This window comes from Myotis lucifugus, unplaced genomic scaffold (genome assembly GCF_000147115.1).
Source record: "Myotis lucifugus unplaced genomic scaffold, Myoluc2.0 scaffold_0, whole genome shotgun sequence".
In the NCBI taxonomy this organism is placed as follows: Eukaryota; Metazoa; Chordata; class Mammalia; order Chiroptera; family Vespertilionidae; genus Myotis; species Myotis lucifugus.
In genome coordinates this window covers 2,746,862-2,752,501 of record NW_005871048.1, presented here as the reverse complement: position 1 = coordinate 2,752,501, position 5,640 = coordinate 2,746,862, and the positions used below count along the sequence as shown (strand labels likewise).

At 39.0% G+C, this 5,640-nt stretch overlaps 1 pseudogene; it reads right to left on the bottom strand.

Annotated features, from left to right (window-relative positions):
- Positions 1 to 3,611: 3,611 nt before the first annotated feature.
- LOC102438854 lies at positions 3,612 to 4,571 on the bottom strand (annotated as a pseudogene).
- Between the last annotated feature and the right edge of the window lie 1,069 nt (positions 4,572 to 5,640).

Here is a 5,640-nt window from a genome sequence, read left to right as displayed (position 1 = left end):
TTGCCTTCCTTACACCAGTGTCAAAATGTTTCTGATAAACTCAGAAATATGATGGGTTGCTGGAGATGACAATTTGTAATTTTTAAATCTGCAATGGCTCACACATAAAGTAAGAGGATATGAGAGAGAAATGAGGTATTAGTTACCCTTGACTATATTTAGCAAAACCATCCTCCTTTTAGAAATTGAGGGCAGGTCAATACTCACACCAGGAAAATATTTTTATTAAAAAATAACTCTTTATATGGCAAATTTGATTGTTTTTTGATTGACACTCTTACTTATACATATTTTGGGTTTATCGTTAATATGGGAAATAAAGAGAAAATTGTTCTGTAATGTTATTCCTCTGTGTTTAACAATAAAATTCAAGAAAAAAAATATTCCTCCAGTACAGTGAGTTGGGTGACTAAGATGAAAACCCTCAGTTTTATGGGTTGAAGTAGAGTTCTGAGTCATGGGTGTTGTTACCAAAAAAAGCTAGGTTTCTAAGACCAGGATAAGGAATTCTTGTATAAGTCAATGTCTTTGCTGCCTCAACTTTGTAAAACAAAGGAACCAAAAGTCTGGGTTTTAATTTTGAGACATAATAAATTGGATTTATTTGCTATAGGATGTTTACAATTGGTAAAAATATGCTACTTCATATTTAACTGAAAACAACTATAATTCAAAGACTAGGACTTAAAAGCTATCTATTGTCATGTCAATTGAATATAACATCTTTGTTTTATTATTATATATTTAACAATCCTCCATGAGCAATCTGTGGAGGAATAGTCACATCTGTATTCTGCAGACATACTCAACCAGGCCAATTCTGTTTGGGCACCATCATATATGGGAGTTCACTCATATAATAGAACCAGGTGGCAAAATCGATTCTCTCCTCTTATTTTTTACAAAAGCCATCATGAACTTACAGATGTGATAAAAAGCGTTAGTAGTAGCATTGATTCTGATTTCATCAACAGAAGGTGTATCTGTATGTGAATCTCTGTGTCTGGGTATGTACCCAAGACATTAGCCTCTCAGTTTTGATTTCCCAAGCCACTTTTTCTTTAATATTTAACAAAAAGTTCATGACTCCTCTTCTCATATATTGTTGGAAACCCAGCATATTTTCTGATAGCTACAATGACATCTGTTGGGTTGGTTAGTAAGAGATGTCGCTTATATTTTTATGATGACTTTTGACTTCTAGTTAGTTCTTGCTGCATTAAATTCTTGATCTTTTCTCTGCCCTTCACTTGCTATCTCTCAGGCTCTTTCCTGCACTATTTTACTCTGCTTTACATGGTTTTAATTACTGTACTACTAAAATGACACTGTCTAGGTCAGTGATGGCGAACCTTTTGAGCTCGGCGTGTCAGCATTTTGAAAAACCCTAACTTAACTCTGGTGCCGTGTCACATATAGAAATTTTTTGATATCTGCAACCATAGTAAAACAAAGACTTATATTTTTGATATTTATTTTATATATTTAAATGCCATTTAACAAAGAAAAATCAACCAAAAAAATGAGTTCGTGTGTCACCTCTGACACACGTGTCATAGGTTCGCCATCACTGGTCTAGGTTATATATAAAGCAGGTTTTTTCTGAAAAACTTGGGGACTAAAGAAGAATTATATAAAATATGCAGCATATTTGATGAAATCTAACCTTCAAGGTTAGACAGGCTTGTTCTTAAATGTGGTCATTCCCATACAGATCCATGAAACTAAAGATCTAGCTTATCTGTTCCTCATACACTCAACACACAATAGTGGAATGGGCATAGGATAACCATTATAAACATGACTGGTCAAAAAAGGGGGGAAATGGGAGCAATAAAGGAGGTTTTGGTACATAGCAGTTCTGAAATCTAAGCAGAAAATGTTGGAAATGTCCTAATTAGGTCCAGCAAGCATTCTTTCGGCTCAGCCCTCTGGGCTTGTATTAATTGGCTCAGACTGCCATAATAATACCACAGACTGGGTGATTAAGTAACAGAGATTTATTTTTTAACACTTCTGGAAGCCAGAAGTCCAACATGTCTGCTGAGACCTGTCTCCCTGGTGTGCAGATGGCTGCCTTCATGCTGTGTCCTCACCTGGCCTCTCCTCTGTGCTCGTGTAGTGAGAGAGAGAGATTTGGTGTTGCTTCCTCTTTTTAGGAAGATGCCAGTCCTATCCAATTAGACTTTATTTTATGACCACATTAAACTTTAATTACCTCCTTAAAGGCCCTAACGTTGAGGGCTAGGGCTTCATATAAATGTTGGGGACACAATTCTGTCCATAACAGTGCTCTTCTTGGTTCTGCCTGCTGAGTCATCCTCCCCTTCTCATGAAAGACATCACTTTTGCCAATGAGCAGTTTTCCCAGGCTATTTGCTGATATTTTGGGGGATCCAATTGTCCTTTTGTACTTTTATGCTGTCCCGATACTTTTCAACCCAAGGTGGCAGTATAGGGCCTTTTGTGTGACTGAAGAGGTCTCAGGTCTTAACAAAAGATTCTGCAGTCACACCGTTGGCTTCATCTCTAGACTAAGGGCACAATATCATGTCTTTGGTATTTTTTGCCAGACATGTTCAACTGTATTGAATCAGACAGACCCAAAGTGAGAGATATTCTATAAAACAACTAGCCAGTACTCTTCAAGAAAGATAAAAGAGACAAAAGAGATGTGACAACTGAATACAACATGGGGTCTAGATTGGATTCTAGACTATAAAATTGTCCAAGGAATGTGTAAAGTTAGATGTAGTTTAGGTTTGTGCTGTTATTCAATGATACTCACCAATCTGACGAGTCTGAAAAAAAAGGGGGGTGGGCATTTCTAGATAGCCCTGATTCAAAATCGGAGTCATAGGAGGGGTTAGATCAATATGGACCATCCAGTTTAGTCAATTGGGAGAGCATGGTACGTGACTATGTTATTTTCTGCAGAATAGTAATTAACTTAAAAAGGGTAGGCAGGGGGTAGTGAAGTATAAAATAATCATTAGAACAATTTTATCATCAAATTAGGCTATGCTCCTTTTGGATATGAGCTTTGGGATGATAACTATTAATTCTTTTTTTTTTTAACCAAGCCATTTAATTGTCCTTAAGGTAAACAATACATGGAGCTGGATCCCAAGCCCCGAGAATGCCAGAGCTCAAGGTCCAAGTGTCCCGTGGCGTGGTGTTCTCAACAGAGTTGAGAAGGGTTGGAACTCAGAGGTGTTGGAGGCAGAGCACTTTGGGAATTCACGCATTCCACTTAGCAATTTTGCAAACTGCCAGAAGCAGACCCCAAGAGTCTTTTGAGATGGGGAAAATTCAACTCCTGGTTTTACAGATAAAAGAATGAAGAGTACCCAAAATGCTGTTTACTTTTGTCACACAATCTGAAGCCTGAGCTGTCCTAATCCCAATTCATAGCGTCCTATGCTGCAGTTTAGGTACAAGATCAGTCCCTCTATCCATTCACTTCCATGTAATGCCACAGCAAGAGTGACCTGGGGCGGAGAGCTCTTATCAATACAGCTTTTTAACAAGCACTTAAATGAAAAGAACCCTCTGGTGGCACACAAGTCAGTTTATAAGATTTTAATTTACAAATTAAAAAGTTACATGTTTTATTTTTTCTTCTTTTTCTCTCCTTTCTTCCTATCACTCTTTCCCTTATCTTTCTCTTCATCATCTTTTCTATCCTTTTTGCTCTCTTCTTTTTCCTGCCCTTCTTTCTTCTCTTCATCCCGGTTGGCAATCTTGTTGTTGATGAGGTTGTCCAGGGCAACCACTGAACTGATCAGGGAGGCCAAATACACCACAACCATCTGGTCGTTGGTCGTTACGTAAAAGGCCTTGACAAACTCCTGCAGGCCAACATCTGGCAGCAGGTTGAAGACATCCTGCAGCTGGTAGATGATTTGGTGGTTGATGGGAAGCTTGCCTGTAGCCACTTTCTCCAGACAGCCTTTGATATCCAGAAGTTTGGAGTTCAGTCCCTTCAAACCATGCGCCTGGTTTGTGATCCGCTGGGAAAGAGTGCCCACAGTAGTGTCTTTGATGTCTCGTAACAAGTGTTCGACCCCAACTTCTTCAGCTTCCTCTGCTCCAATTTCATTGGTCACGTGCTCAAATGTTTTTGAGGTTGGAGTTCCATCATGAACTTCTTCCACTGAAATATATGCTCCTGTGGGCAGTCCCAGGCCCTTTGGTTTCACATCAATGATGACTAATACTGAGTTAGGGCAGTATCTTTCCATGAGTTCATTGATGGCGATGTCATTCTTGTGTAGTTTAGGGCCTGTGTGGTACCATGCAACTATTCTTTCTCTGGCATTGACCTTCTTAACATTCCATACGTGTTTTCCAAATAATCATGGTCTAAAAACCAGACGGAATCATCTTTGTCATCTTCATCAAAAGGGACTATAAAACTGTTGGATACATCCAGTATTTTCTTTTGCCATGACCCCAAAAGCACACCAACAGCACACTTCTGGTTTCCAACCTTGCCTATTAAAATGATCCACCACACTGAGCAGCACCAGGGGGTGGACCACCACCTTCTGCACTGCCAGCTCCAGCATCGCGACACACCCCGCCCACCATGTTCTGCTCTCTGCGACCCGCAAACACAGGCAGCCACAGTGGCAGGGACACTCCTGATAACTATTAATTCTGATCCTTAGTTTTAGCATAATAAAACCTACCTCAAAATGTTGTACAGATTAAATGAAGAGTTGCATATCAAGAGCATGACACATAGTAAGCATTCAATTAAAGATAGGCTTTGCTTATAGCACGCTGATGGTGATGGCGATGGTAGGCCGCATCTAAGCAGACTAGTATTTTGGGCAGAGGTGTCTCACAAAGACACTAGATAACAGTACAGATAAAAGAAAAAAGTCAAAAGAACTTTCATGACAATTTGTCAATATTCTATGAGTTAAGGGCAAGAGTTATAGGTTGATGACCGTGGATGTTTCAGGGTTCCGTTCAGACAATACAGGTATTTGGCTGGATCCAGAAAGACTATTTCTGGTCTCTCCACCCACAGGTAGAAATGGAACTAATATGTTCATTTTATCACTCAGGAAATGAAGAGAAATTAGCTATAGCAGGGTTTCTTAACAGCAGCACTATTGATATTTTGGGTTAGATAACTTTGAGCCTTGGCCCCTGAAAGATGGGTGGGTGGAGAAAGCCAAAGGGGAAGGTGAAGCCACCAGCAATTGAGGGGCCTTGAAGATGAATTTAGCAGGCTTGCATTTCAAGTACATGGACTGACGTTCAAAAATGTAACACTATTTTCTATAATCAAAATACATTTTCTGGCTTTTAGTCTTCATATACTCAAACATAATCATAATTTATTCTAGGTATATTCTGTGAAAGTATGTAATTTCTCAGGCAATCCTAGTTTATAACCAAGACACATTTTGGATGAAACTTTATCTTGGCTTTGAGTTGAGTCTAAATTGGAGGACTGGGGTAGGCTGTTAAAGAATCTTGCTCAAAAGTCATTCGATAGTATTGGGAAAGAAGCCATTTGCTTCTTATTTTGATGTGTTTGATCCTATGCAGATGTCTTTGAGCATTAACAAATCTGCTTTGATTTTCAGGCACAGATCATGTTTTTCACCTAACAAAATGTTA